Source organism: Lutjanus erythropterus, chromosome 16 (assembly GCF_056507025.1).
Source record: "Lutjanus erythropterus isolate fLutEry1 chromosome 16, fLutEry1.hap2, whole genome shotgun sequence".
NCBI classification, from domain to species: Eukaryota; Metazoa; Chordata; class Actinopteri; order Lutjaniformes; family Lutjanidae; genus Lutjanus; species Lutjanus erythropterus.
Window position 1 is genome coordinate 30,443,047 of NC_139332.1, and position 15,539 is coordinate 30,458,585.

At 39.1% G+C, this 15,539-nt stretch overlaps 1 long non-coding RNA gene across 1 annotated transcript; it reads right to left on the minus strand.

Moving 5' to 3' along the window:
* Positions 1–600: 600 nt before the first annotated feature.
* Positions 601–10,291, minus strand: LOC146313358 (uncharacterized). Its single transcript, XR_014772101.1, has 3 exons — positions 9,605–10,291; positions 3,015–3,188; positions 601–959 (listed from the first exon to the last, which is right to left on the minus strand). It is a non-coding gene; the product is annotated as an uncharacterized LOC146313358 (long non-coding RNA).
* Positions 10,292–15,539: the final 5,248 nt, after the last annotated feature.

A 15,539-nucleotide genomic window follows, 5' to 3' on the forward strand; every position in this document is an offset into this window, starting at 1 on the left:
GGTGACACATTTTTCTTTCTGTTGGCTCTGTGCTCCGGCACATTGGATTTTAAATTAATCAGTGACGTTGGGGTCGAAGCACTAACTTTAAGCTTTAATAGGAGGTTCTCACATCCACGTTAAGTGCAGGAAGTGCAGCCCCTATTATGCAAAGTCCCCCAATTTAAGGGGACATAAAGTAATTGGATAAGTGTCCATGACATTGTAAATCATTTACAAGCCGTAGACATGTCTCCATCCAAATGTAGCACAAATTTTAACAGAATTTTGAGAAAATTAGAAAAATAATGCAAGTTAATGCACATTTTTATCCACTACTGTTATGGAAATACTGGGAGCCGGTTCATCATTTTCCATTCTGGTGCCACTGAACCCTTGTAGATGAGGATGGACACTTGGAGAGCGCTCTTCGTCTAAGATATGCAAACTTCACGGCCAGTAATATTGCTTGCTTTTCTTGTGACATGTAAACATTTTTCCTTAATACCTCTAAGATGTGTGGCATTTATTCTGCCAAGGCCAAATGCCCCATCTCACAATGTTCAGAAACGCGATTACAACAGCATATAGAAACTCTTTTACACAACCCCCCCCCCCCACAGAGAAAAGTCCTCAGAGGTTTTATTTCTGGTTTTGTTCTCTCAGAGACTGAAGAAGAGATCTGAGCGACAGCAGCAGACCTCAGACCGGCCCTGAGTCTCTTCTGTGGTCGGCGAGGACGGCAGATAAGCTGTGGAGGTGACGAGCTCCTCGACGCCTCAGCAGAAAAATCTGACAGAGCCTGAGACAGCACAAAGCCCAGGTGACACATACAGAGTGGCAGGTAAGTTAACAGTGTGTGTGTGTGTGCGTGTGCGTGTGTGTGATGTGTTTCATGGAGAGGCTTTGGCTACCCTCATGTTGTCTGGAGGTCCCTCTGACTTTCAGTCTGTCTGGAGGTCAGGACTCCCCGTCCAGGTCTGCAGGAGTCACAGATGTGGAGAAATGTTTCTGTTGACAGTTTTTTAGCCTTTATTCACTGCACTGCAGAAATCTTTTGCTTTATTAAGTCACTTCTGTCTATAGTTCATTCTTAGGACCTTATTTTCTTATTGTATCAATGTGCAGGATTCAGTGGCATCTTGCAGTGAGCCTGTAGATTGCAAACACCTCACCCTCCCCTTCCAAGTGAAGGCTGTGCAAAATGTGAAAGGCGCTATAGAAATATAGCGATGCAACATGGAATAGGAAATGTACCCTGTATTCCATTTCTGCCATATTTCACCAAAACAAGTAGAGAAATATATCAGAGCATTAAGAATATTTCTACCTCATCTGTATCTTAAAGGTACAGTGTGTAAAACTTGTGGGATTTACTGGCAGAATATGGCAGAAATTGAATATAATATTCATAAACATGTTTTAGTGTATAATCACCTGAAAATAAGAATAATAGTGTTTTTGTTACCGTAGAGATAGCTGTTTATATCTACAGAGGGAGTGGTTCCTCTTCCAGGGAGGTTGACATGTTGCACCACCATGTTTCTACAGTAACCCAAAATGATCAAACCCTGCTTATGATGAGTGTCGCTGCTGAGGTAGGTTCTCCTGCATGCTCATTCAGAGTGTTCCAATCTGCAGCTTCACTGCTAGACGTCATTAAGTTACACACACTGGTCCTTTCAATCTCCCAAACAATGGACGTGAACAGTTTTCAAATGTAAAAAAACAACCAAACCAAATAATGCAATGCCTCCATATGACTCGTCTGGTGTAATAAGTCTCCTAAAATCCCAACATGCTATGTTGACTTGAAAGACATCATTTACACAATGTTTGTAGCCTGAGTCTTCGCTGTAGATCCTCAGCTTGAAGCCACGTTCATGTGCACGTGCACACTGTCTGAACTAGGTGTTTGCGGTGTGACAGTGTGAACGGCACGCTGGGGCTTTAGGAGAGTTGGATTACACTAGACGAGCAGTACAGAGGCACTTTATGTTTTTATTTTTAGGAGGAGGGGATTGAGAGGACAGGTCAACCTCAACATTTAGAACACATGGATTAAAACATGAGAGTAGCAGGGGACTTTTATTTTGATGAACCGCTTACCTGGGAGCCTCAGTGCATTAACCTCATTATATTTCCCATCGTCACTGCCCAAATTTAGTGTTTTTCCTAACATAAATTAAGACATTCCCACTATAAATTGATGCATAAAAGTCACCGGAATGCAGAAAATTAAGTGTCTGTCCTCTGCAACATTGAAATGAAACCTTCACCCTTGCTTGATACGACAGCAGCTGAAAATTATTTCAGTTTTGGTCACTCGTCCGCCCTCCAGACCGCCAGACTGCAGCTTCACTGCAGCCAACATTATTTTAATTCCGCCTCCTGTGACCCAGAGCATCCAGTGACCCTGTCCGGTTGCTAAAAGTTAATTCACACCTTCCAGCCAATCAGAATTTATCATTTTTCAGTGACCTTGGTATAAGAAATGTTAAAAAAAAAAAAAAAAACAGACAGACCAAAGCTAATTTAAAGTACTTTGACAGAGTTCTAACCTCACTATCTTCAGCATCAGGTGGTAAGAAGCTTTTCTGTCCTCTTTTTACCATGTTGAATTAACTCATGAATAAAAGAGAGATTGAAATAACCTCATGTAACCTTACATAACCTTATAAAGTGTAGGCCACTTCAATATTGAAGGACAGAATTAATGAATGAAATGATGAATGAGTCGGTGGAAAGAAATTAATCAATGAAAGAAGAAAGGAACGTGAGTGAATGGTCCTAACAAAGTGTTTAGAATTAAGTTTTGTGTCAGAAAATGTCACAAAATACAATTAATCACTTTTATTTGAGTAAACAATTATTAAAATATCGTTATGTGTTGCTGTCACACTTGGTCAAATGCACCGTTCTTGCAGTGTGAACTAATACACAACTGGGTTTTCTAGTATTTAATTATGAATGGAAAATCCCACACAGCCCACCTCAGCAGCAGCATCCATCCCATCTCATTTACCTCTCCTCACCTGGTTTCCTGCCAGTTATCCCAGCATCCTCTCTGCAGAGCTGATTAGAGGCCCCTTCCTGTAACAGAGGACAAGACAAGGACGATGCTCTCTCCGTCTGCCAGGAAAGCTCTTAGATTTAGTCGGGCTGGACGAGGCAGAGGCTGCAGCTCGATGAAGACGGATGGTCTAATCCTGCGGGGAGAAGATGGGTTAAAATGGCGGCCGGGGGCAATCGGTCACACAGGACTTCGTTTAATGAGATAATCACAAACCGCTGTAGTTTCTAGCTGTGATATGCAAGTCAGCATTTTTTAGGTTTATTTTATTTTTTGCTCATGTCAGACATATGTCTGTGACCTCTGGTGCGTCTCCTCCTTTAATTTTTGGTTTATTTGGCCTCATGAGAGTGTGATTCAGATTCAATTTGTGCCAAATAATGGCAAAATGCCACTTAGAAAATGATGTCTTGGTTTTTTTGTCCCCCAAGTTAACAGCTGTGCAGTTTATCAGGAGTGAGAATATAATCTAAACTGACCTCTGGAAATTATAGCACAGTGAAGAACTGAGGAAAAATGATGGTTGTTTACGTCTGACAGCTGCAGCAGTTTCTCAAGCTGCTCTGAAAATCTGGACTGATGCTCATTTTCCACACATTAATTGGTTTGAACACCAGAGAGGAAAAATAATGGCAAAGCATCAGAAACCATCAAAATTAAAACACGACACACAACTCTAGTACACCACATGGTAACACTTCACTGTCTGTTAAATAAAAATGTGGCTGATCATTAAGTAAGAATGAATCGTTTGTTATTAATTCCTGAATAACTGTGATTCCAGGTATACATTAGATAATGATGAGTTTCAAGAGAACAGACCCAGAGACATTATATAAATCAGGGTGCAACTAACAATTATTTTTACAGTCAATTGATCGGTCATTTGTTTTCTCAATTAATCGATTGATTAATCGAATAGTTGTTTGTTTTAAAATGTCAGAAAATGGTGAAAAAAATCAATCAGTGTTTCCCAGCAGCTTTTAATGTCTTGTTTTTCAATCAGAGAGCAGTAAAGAATTTTCACTCAAACCAATGAATCAGTTATAAAAATAGTTGGCGATTAATTTCATCATTCACAACTCTCCTGTATTTCTCCCGATTTCTGACAAATATTTCACAACATTTCTTCCTTTTTATTATCACGACGTGTTTCTGACCAACACTACACAGTGTGTATAAGCCCTAAAAGTTTCCACCCAGACGACAAAGCAGCTCCACCAAACCAGACTTCCTAAGAAGAATTCCCATTTCAGGGGATTTTGAAATCTGCTGCATCAATTTTCTTTGATAGGTAGGGGCAAAAAAAAAAAAAACAGAAAAAAGGAAAGTGATGAATATTAGTTTTAATTTATGCAAGTTCCTGCTAAAGGAATGAATTGTTCTGCATTGAGAATTAAAAGTAAAATGAATGGTGCAGTGCACTTATTATTTTGTTAGTTTCATTTTATCGGTCTCAAGGTTGGCAAGTATAGTTATAGATCACCATAGACAGTAAGAATATACTGTAAAATAATGTTGTCGTCTGACTCCAAATGTGATCTTTGATTATTTTGTTACACAGACTGTTTATAAAACCCATGAATGACCTTCCATGTTGACAGTGTGTCGATGGTATGTCTCCAGGTGTCTCAGCGTGTTTTCACTAGAGGGCGCCACACAGCAGTGAAAGAGTGACTCCATTTCTTCTCTTTTATTTGCAGACACAGTTCAAATGTCTGTGGTTCAGGAACGATCTTTTTTCCTTCCCTGTCTCCTCCTGACTGTGCGATGATCTCTTCCTACACGTCTGTCCCTGAACCTCCTCGTCCTCTCTTCTTCTCTCTTTATCCTCCAGGTTGTGAGATCTCTGCTTCTTTTTTGTATGTGCTTCAGTTTGTCTGATATCCACATACTGAAGATGACGTTTGAACAGTCAACACGCTCGTCTGTTGGTGCAGACAGAATATTTATAATCATGTCTGCGTTGGATTACTGCATCCACCCTCATGTTCTTGATGCTATGTTCACACTGGAATCTTCACTTCATATTTTCCTGTTAAATGTGACTCAGATGAGACTTTTTCTGTTCCCTGTGGTCAATAAAGAGCTGTTCTGTTAGCGGTGTGGCTCGAGGGATCACATTAAGTTTTTAATTTGTCCAGTAATGTGCTGCTGTACTTTTCCCAATGATTAACTGCAAAACAAATGACTTTCCCATCAACCTCAGTTGCATTTTCTGGCTAGTGCTAATTAGCGTGCTAACACTAAATCAGGGATTGCACTCTGCACTTTTGGTGGTGGTTTTTGAGACTGAGGGTGTGTCAGAGTCTCTCGCTTGATCCAAAATGATCCAGTGTGGCTCACAAGAGTGTCTGTACACTTGGGATAATGATACAGTTAATGGTTTTGTCATGTTAATGGCAATAATGAAAAAAAAATTCCAACAATAATTTGGCAGCCCCCCTGCAGTAACTGCGAGGGCTCCCCACGCTCTAAACTAACGTGAACATGGTGATCATTATATATCTTAAAAATCAGCTTGTTAACTTTGTCATTGCATGTTTATATGATTCAAATGACAGCTGACAGCAGCGGATACTTCTGTATCTCTTGCCAGACAACATTGGCTGGTGTAGCTTCACTTCATTTTTCGACAGTCTGTACACCATGCCAAGCTGTTTGGTTACTTTGTCTTCATGAATCATTTCTGCAGATAGTAAAATCATGACACAGTCACAAGTTAGTGTGGAGACCCTGAAACACTTATAAAATTAAGCACCCTGATGCGTTTTTGTTTATGGATTTTTTTTTAGAAAGACATAATCAGTGAAAAAAAAAAGTTTAAAGAAAAAACACAACTTTATGAGGTGTTTCATTGGGCCCTGAGTAACTTGGGGCCTGAGGCAATTGTTGACCTTTGCCTAATGTGAAGTTCCCCTCTGGCTTCAGCTCAAAGCACAGCTGAGTCTAAGTAAAGCTTCACTGAGCTGCTAGCGTGGCTTTTGTTTATATCCTGATTAAGTTTTTGTTTCTGATGGTGATGATGTTTTCAGTCTGTTCAGTCGTGGTGGCTGTTGCTTCTCAAACTAACTGTGCATTTCTTCATTTAAGCATGACGCACATCTCTTGTGCACCTAAGGGCTTTTTTTTAAGATTGCCTGTTATTCCAGAACCCCAGTAGTCCAAAAATTGGCTCATTGGGCCGAAAGCCTATTTGTCCAAAAGCCCATTATCCCAAAAACAAATGCTCTTTGCACCAAGGCCAGTTACATAAACAAACTCAGATTTATCTGTGACAGTAAAATCCCTTGAAATGTAATTAGGTGTAAAGCCAAAAAGATGTTAAGAGCAAAACTCCACTGGTTCAGCACCATATACAGAACCAGCACTCACCGGTTTAACAACTGCAGGGTGTGCATGTATTTTCGGAGCAATGTTCCTTTGTTTTTAGGATAAGAGGCTGTCAGACAAATGGACTTTTTGTTTCAGCGGGACCTTTATTCAGTCTTGTAGGGGTTTTGGAATTATGGGCTGTCAGAAGTATGTCATGGGACCCTTTTCCCCCAAGATAGATATATAGCAAGGGCTTAATAATTAGAATTGCTAAGTTTATTTATAAATCACAGATGATTAGTTTAAATTCACATGCATATCTTATCACACCTTAGGATAAGGATCCGGTTATGGAGATGTGAGATGCTAAACAGATTGTGTGTTTCTCGTCCTGGTGACTCGGCAGGTTTTATCGCCCACTCCCGTCTTCTGGACTCAGATCTGCTTCTCGACCTTTATGGCGCATCTATATTTTCCTTTCTCCCACATCTCCCACACCGCTGTCACATCCAGCCTTTAACGCAGGGAAACGCTATAAATGTCATCATCTTAAAATGAAATTATAAAAGGTCATCTCCATAAACAGTTTGAGCCTCCTGGGGCGACTCGGATAAAATCATTTCATGGAAAGCGATGAAGAAAAAACAACATTATATGAAACCAGTGAAGGTGATTGCCCATTTTTTTTTTGCAGTTTTCTTCTTCATTTTTTTCAGATACATCCTGCCTGCCTCTGTCCTATCTGTGACCTACAACCAGTTCTGATCTTCTGTTGTCCAAGTCCTGCCTGCTGATTTCTGATGTGTTTGGTCTGACGCCTGTACACTGCCCTGTTGTTTTGTTTACCCCTTGGTAAAATGGCTTTTACTTACCAGTTGGCTCTTAGTTTGTGAATTTAGCGTCTCATTTGTGCTGCCAGGAAACTAACCTTCAACACAAATGCCTCCATGACACAGAAACCAGTTTAATATGGGTGTAATGTAGCCATTATGAGATTTTTTTTTTTTTTTACATAATTTTTATTCATTAGTGTCCTGCACATACTGTCTTATAATTCTGTCTCGTAAGACACCAGACAGTAACAAAAAACAAGATGGTCACATGGAGAATCATAATATACAATTCCAAAAATTCCAAAACATTAAATATACATAAAACAATTGTCCTATTATTAGCAGTATAGCATACTGTCTGAACAGCCTGGTGTTTCCTGATCATCTTGACAAAACAAAGTCTTGTTAGTCATTAAAAAGCCTCAACATGTGACCATCACACAACCAAAATAAATCAGGGTTCTTTTGCTGATTTTTTCTTTTTTCATGTAGTGAATAACAAGTCAGACTTGGTCAATATTACACATTTGTAAATTTGCAGAGATAAAGAATTCTCACTGCCATATTGAATTCCAGTAGTCAGTAAACAGTTTTGAAATAATTCAGAGATGACAGATCTAAGCAGTAAAATGTCATGTGATCATTTTCCAGCAGCCGTACCATCGTCTTCTGACCTTTAGTGGTTGTATATAGTGTTACTAAACCAAGACACTCGGCTCTCAAGGTTTTGGAGAAGGTGGGGAGGTCTAAAAAATGGCTGATATTAGGGTTTTTCTAATACCAGTATTTGAAGTGCCTCTGATAGAACCTAAAATAATGCTGGATCAGGTATCAGTGAATACACGAGTCTGCACACAGCATCATCTCCAGCAGCATCTCTTACAGCGAACTTTTTGACCTGAGCCTGGCTGTACAACAGTGATCGCAGTCATGTCACATGTAAAATACAAGTAATATATTTTAAATGCACTGGTGTCATATTGGTACTCAGTATCAGCTGATATGTAAACGTATCAGGAAGGAAAAATGGTGTCGGAACATCAGAGAATATATATGATAAAGAATAAAACCGCTATAATTATATGTCCCACTGTTGCCACTATAGAAGCTGATATACTGCGCGTGTGTGTAACGTTTCCTCCAAGCGGACTCAGAGTGTTGTATAAACAGATCTAGTAGGCGTCTGTGGCGTCTGCAGCTGTCTGTGTACGTGTCTGTTTGGAAGTATAATACAAGCTTAAGAGTGAGGTTCTCTTATGGTCATAAATAGAATATTTGTGCAAAAAATGGTATAATGTTTTGGCCTATTGACTGGCCAATTTGTTCATATGCGCATATGAATGTGCCTTACCAAAATAAAAGCATAAAGATGACATTCATCCACTGGGGAAATAAGGTGTGTCACTGTTGTTCACCTCTGGCTGATCTGTGCGGACATGTTGGGATTTTAGTGACCTTTACTGCTCCAGCAATACTGACAGGGAAGACATTCTTAGAGATACGTCGATTATCATTTTTGATTTTTTTTTTAAAGTTTGACCTGCCAGTTTTAAATTTATCTGATTCTGATTTTCCTTCTTTCCAGGAACAGTAACTGACAGTCTACACAAACATTTTTGTGACTTTCTTTGATGGAAAATTAAATTGTATGTTAAACATTGGCTATTAAATAACTTTCAGATTTTCTCCTAAAGTGCTCCTGCCAGGCTGAGGTCTTTTTTTATTTTTTCAACCTTTTTCTCCTCCCTTCTCTCCTCCTGTCTCCTCTCACATTTGCTTGCCCTGATGTGAACCATCATGCAGACATTTAAATATGAATTTCAGGTAATTTTACAAACAGATCAATTTCTGGGAAAAGTACAGCAACACAGTGTTAAAGAATAGTATTAAATTAAATTACACTTGCTTGGGTGGAGGGTTTTTTCGCTCAACTGTTGTGGAAATCAAAAGAAAGAACAAGCAGAACCAAAGAACAGCAGCAAATAAAGAGAGTAAGAAATAACAGCCTCAGATAATGGAAGGAAAAGTCACTAGGAGCTGGGGTAATTTTAAAACCAGAAACCAACACGTTTGTACAGTCTGAGAAGCAGAAAGACAAATATCAGACAGGAGAGAATGAGACTTGAATAACTAACCAGCTGTCTAACCACTGGGGTTGTCATAGCAACCAGGTTCCCTTTTACTTGATAAAGCATGCTTGTGCTGGATCATGGGAATTATCAGTGCAGCTGGAATGCAGCCTTGACCAATGACAATGCATTTCTCAAGCTCGGCCTTATATAAACTGCAGGTATGTACACCGTTACACCATAACATGCATGTCCACACAAAAGGACCACGTTTATCTTATCGTAGTGTTTTTTTTTTTAACTCTTTTTGTGAGGTTTCATTCATTCAGACTAACCTTCAGTCACATTCTGTTTTCCAAACGTTCTCGCCCCTGACGGCGTTGAACTTTGACCCCCGCCTGGCAGTGGTCTGGCTCAGCGTGTTGTCCCACCAAATGTCACACCCTTTGACATATTCGTAGTATATGAAGAGAGCTGTGGCTCGGTGCATGAGAAGGTTGGATGTCATATTTATAGGCTGACCTTTACTTCACCCTGCATTGACTCCCTTAAAGAACTGTATGTTCATGTGCTCTAAACATCATGAGTGCTCCAGACTCGTGTTGCTTTGACAGACGTTACTCTTTGACTCAAGTCTCAGTTAAAGGATAAGTCTGTCAATATTCTATGTTTTTTTCAGAATCAACACTCAATTAATCTCCTTTTATGTGTAACAAAGCCTGATATATCTTCTACCACTCTGTTACACTGGGTGACATGTTTGTTCATCACCAACAACACACACACTCTGTGTTTTCCAATACCCATACTACCATACTATTTAGCATGCCAAAAAAAGATTTAGTATGTCCGAATACATAGTGTGTCAACTGCAGCATGCCAAAAATATCAAGATGTCCTTCTACATTTGGTCGCATTTTGCAATATGCAGGCCAGCATCCTTTTCTGGTTGTTCTGACCAGCAATTCTCTGCACGGCAGAAAACACGTCTCGTCAGCTGAGCTGCCCTGACAGCACAGAAAGACGACAGCTATAGACTGTGACAGACGCATGAATGAGAGGGATGGTGCAATGATATGATGAAGTACTGTGTCTTAATTGTGTGCATACTGCATGCAGCAGTTGTGAAGGCAGCTGGAGTACTAAAAGTAAAAAGAAAATAAAAAAAGCATGTGATTTAGAATGGAGCTACTGCAGTTTGTTATTACTCAGTCCCACATACACTGTCCTGCAAATATTCACCGGAGCACCAGATGTGGATTAATCCACTGCTGAAAATAGTTCCTAACAAATGCACTATGTCCTGTTTGGTTGATAAAAACTACATAGATAAACTGTTTTAGGAAAATGACTGCACCTTTTCTTCTTTTTACAAATGAAACTATATGTTTGTGAGTTAGTGGGAACCAGTGGGCTTGGAGCTGAAAGCCACAGACAGAGAAGAGAAGTCGGAAAGTTTTACAGAGTTTAAACAGCACAGGGGATTTTTCTGCTAGCATTTGCATCGCCAGGTGGAATACTGAGGTGATGTAAACCAGCCAGCAGGTTGATGTAGCAGCATCACTTCTGCAGGATGTACATCATTTCACTGTCAGTCACTTTATCTGTGATTTATTCATTTTTTTAAAGCAACTGTTATGAGCAGCTGTTTACATGGCTACCTTTTTTGTTTTTTAATGGCGGTTGCCGGTGCTTCATGCTATTGGCACCGTAGATTTAAGCCACAGTCTTCCAAAAACTTCTTTTGGTTGCTCCGGTCTGAAATATCTATTGATTATTGCTTTTGGTCTTTTCATGAGAGTTGTTTACAGTGTGAGAAAAACACCAACTTTGTTCAAAGTCACAAAAATGAAAACTCCAGACTTAAAATCAAAGTCTCAAGTTTTGACCAAAAATGAAAGTAAAAAATAAATGATGCCGCTAACAGAGTTTTCATAGCATTGCAGCTTCACAATCTGAGTAGTAGACCTACTGGAAGAACTTCATCTCAACTATAGAAAAGCCACTTAGACCGGAGATATACTTGATTTTTAACCATGTGTTGGTGTTTGTGTAGATGGAGTGTTAATTTCATATGATGTGCACAGCCATCGCTCCAAACAGACGTGGGATATGTGAGGCATGTTGTGTCATTTTAGTTTTAAGAGACTTGACCAGCAGTTTGCTCCTGTAAAAGGTGCTGTGAGTTCACATATTACATAATGGACTTTGGTTGTGTTGTGGTTTATGCTGGCAAAGGGACGGCGTATCAAACCCTTCCTGTCTCTTTGTGGTCACTTTATCTAGTAACAAAAATTAAAAATAGCCTCGGCTCTATGACTAAATGTTATGTGTCATAGTGACAAGATATTTTAAAAAGTCTTCGGTTTGTTTTGGCTCACTGAGGCCGGTCGTGTTGCCTAATAAACCGCCCTGCCCACACCATCAATAATAGAGTGGACAGATGTTGCTCCATTGTGTTTGAACAGTGCGTCGACAGAATATAATGGATGTGAGTTATGATCTGTGGAGATCTGCCCTGCAGACTGATGATCCAAGAATAGATACAGGAGATTTCATCTCATAGACAGAGCGCTCAATCAACACAAACATTATGACATTTGCCTTTGTCTTTATTTGGTTGTTTTTTAAATAAAACAAATCAAGTAGTTGTTCATGAATTAATTTTGTAGATGATGATTTTATAGACTACAAATTAAGCATAGATTTGGTGATTTATGAGACAAATGACAACTCAAAAATCAACTAACATCTTTTGGCTTTAAAGCAATATTATGTAAGAATTGGTATTTTTTTTATTTGGTGCTCTGACATTTTCTTAGTACATTTCATCTTTTCACCACTGTCGTAAATATGAACATCTGTGCACGTGCTTTTGTTGTGCGTACATTACTTAGATCACTGGATGAAAGATCCAAACTAGCAAGTTGAAAACTTTGCTAACAGCCAAACATAAAGCAACCACAGCAACAAAAGGCACAGCAAGCCAGCTGATATTCTTCCAACATTGCGGTTTCAAATTAAGGAAAGCAGCTGTGCACACGGCTCTTGAATCAGGGTGTGGGTTGCCAGGTTGTGGTGACAAATGGCTTGAAAATGTATTTGTATTTGTAGATTGTGTTTCATCAGACCATCTGGCAACTTTGGTGACGTCAGACAGACACACAAAACGTATAGATCAGTGTATGATGATTATACATAATAAAGTTTGAGGGCCATCTCCCAACCTGGGAAGAAACAAAGAATTCAATTCAGTTATGTCTGTATAGCACCAAATCATATCCGTTATCTCAGGCCACTTTTCATATAAACCCAATAGTTTCCACCAACAGCAAGCACTGAGGTGACTGAGGAAAAACTTCCATTTAAGAGGCAGAAACCTTGAGTGTTTCCTGTTTCGTTAACTCTGTTAGATGTAATCCATTACTTCTTGAGCTGGGACATCGTCGTTGGTGCGTGACATAGTGCCGTAATGCACTATGCACTGAGATTGTACTCAGCACCCCAAGTTACATAGTGCAAGAACAGGTGGTCGGGGTGCAGACTGGTGATGAAAGAGACACCATTCTCCTCATTACAGGTCAGTGTGGCATCAAGATGGAGCTGTTATTTTAATGCAAGATAGTTACATAAAGTTGCTTTAAGTTCACCAAATCGATGCTGTCTGGGTTACTTTGCCTGTTGAAAGTTGGGAGAGCAAGCTTGTAAAAGATAAGGTTTCTACGCTGGAAAATAAATCCACTGATTGTGATTCAGTACAGCTCACTAGAAATAAGCGCAGTACCAGGAGACACACACAGCAGGCCTCCAGTTGTCACAGAGAAACCAGTTCTCCAGCATTTCCATTCAAAACAGCTTAATATCACTTTCAGCTGAATCTCTGATATCGTCTTTTCCATCATGAACACATTTATTGATTTGTTTATGAAGGAAATGCAGTGGGAACTGAGAATTTAAAGGTAGAAATCTCTGCTTTTGTTGAAGTAATTGTTTAATCATTAGTACTGATCAGTAACTTATTGGATGTAACATATTGCACAGATTATTCATTTGCCATGGGGCTATAAAATCCCACCTTTATTGTAAATGATACAGTTGTTCTTAAAGGGACAGTTCACCCCAAAATCAAAATGTTATATTTTTCCTCTGGCGTCTATTGTTGTTTATCCATCTAGATTAGTTTTAAAAAAATATGATCACAGATTTTTCTGGAAGTAGTTTCATGTCGGAACTTTCTTTCTTGTAGAAAAGAAAGTAGTTCCAGCAGATTGTGCTGCAGAAACTCTGGAGAGAAGGCAGACATCTCCACAGCTGATATCTCCAAAACTCTGCAACTCATACCAAACAGTCAAGGTTGATAAATTGCTCTATAGGCCAGATGGAAAGCTGCAGAACTAGTCTTCTAAAAATATGAAATGTATCTGTATCATGACATTACAGTGAGGTAAAACTGAAGCTTCTTAAAGCCTGAGTGAACCTGCCATGACATTTCCTCTCCACCTCCTCTCTGTGCGTGCTGCGGTTCATGTAACAGCAACACATGACCAACAGTGTTACAGTGAACATGACACTGGACAGGAGGGCAGTAAAGAGGGGCGGGCTGGAGAGGTCTGGTTTTGGACTGACAAGAACCAGTTAAAAGATCAACTACGCCGAAAGCATCTGACTTTAGTCACACTCGCTTGAAGTTTTCCTCTTTTAACTCTGTGTTTGTGTGTGTGAAATAATTAATGTGCAAAGTGGCGTTTGTGTTGTCAATAACTTTTATTTCTTAATCAATGGCACTAAAACAAATTTAGTGCTTGTTGCAGCTTAATGGAGAGTTTGTGAGAACAATGCAGCTTCACTGATGGCTGTGTATTGTGTGAATTTAATAAAATGATGATAATAAGATAAAAGAAATTAAACTGATAGGTTGGGGTTTTTTGATGTGGGGTTGAATGAGGTACTTATCCATCAACTTCACTTTTTCTGGTCGAGTCTCCTTCTGTGTTGGCTTGTTATGTCTTTTATGTAATTTTCATCTTGTTACGTACTGTCTTTTATCTTGTTTTTGTCTTATGTCAATTTCATCTTGTTACATCACATTGTCATTACATTGTCTTCTCGTCGTTTTTGTCTTGTTATGTCATATTCATCTTGTTGCATCATGCCATGTAGTTTTCATCTTTTTACATTGTTTTCGTCTTGCATTAAAACCAAAATAATGACCCTGTTCTGAAGATGTAAGGAGTAGAAAGTACAGATATTGTGTTTAATTGTGGAGAGTAAAAATGAAAAGTCAGAAAAAGACATGCTCTAGTAAAGTACAGTTATCTGTACTAAAAATCTACTTAAGTACAGTCAGGAAGTATTTGCACTTAGTTACTTTTCATCATCAATAGATGGATAGGTAGCCAATCGTAGATAGTGCAAGTGAATAAACCGTAACCTATTTTAAAAAGATGTTATGATGTACACGCTCCTGAGTGGATCAAACTCTCACAGTGGCGATGACTGCATCACGATCAGAATTGTCAAGGTAACTGCAACAATAAACCATAATAACAACTTAGCATATACTGTGAGTATGAATAGTAATAATTTGGGTTTGACAACCACTAGCTATCAAAAGTGAATACTGGTGTGAAGTGTTGACATTTTTGTGTGGAAAAAAAATGCACAGATAAAGACAAGATGTCTGCCTATTTCCACACTGGATAAATGAACTGGATCTGTGACAGTGAGATGATGTAACTTCTGATAAATAACAGCCATCATATCTACGTGACAATAACAGGGTAATGGTAAACAATAGTTTAGAGAAGTAGAGAAGTCTGTGATAGAAAGCAATGTCTATCTGAAGTTAGCCACCATAAACTGAAGAGGCTGAAGCTGCTAAACTCCTGTATCAGCTGTATCAAATTGATCAAGGATGTGTTTTATTGCTTATGAATTAAACTTTTAATTTGAAAGTTGTGTACTTTTGTTTTTAAGAGGTTTTACTTTAATTTCCATATTAATTCTGAAAATCAAGAAATAGTTTCTCAGAACCACATCTTTTATCCCCCTGCCTAGGAACTACTTTGCCTGGCGGAGGGTTTATATTTTATTGAAAATATGCAATTAAAAATCACACCCTGTCGAATTAAAAGAAAGCAGTCCCTCAGCCTGACTTCAGGTCTGTTATATCTCCTCTCATCTGGTCTGTAAACCTCTTGACTCGTGGTGGTTTAAATAAACTCTTTGACGGACAGCTTCACGCGACCTTGACATTCTGGAGGGGGCGTG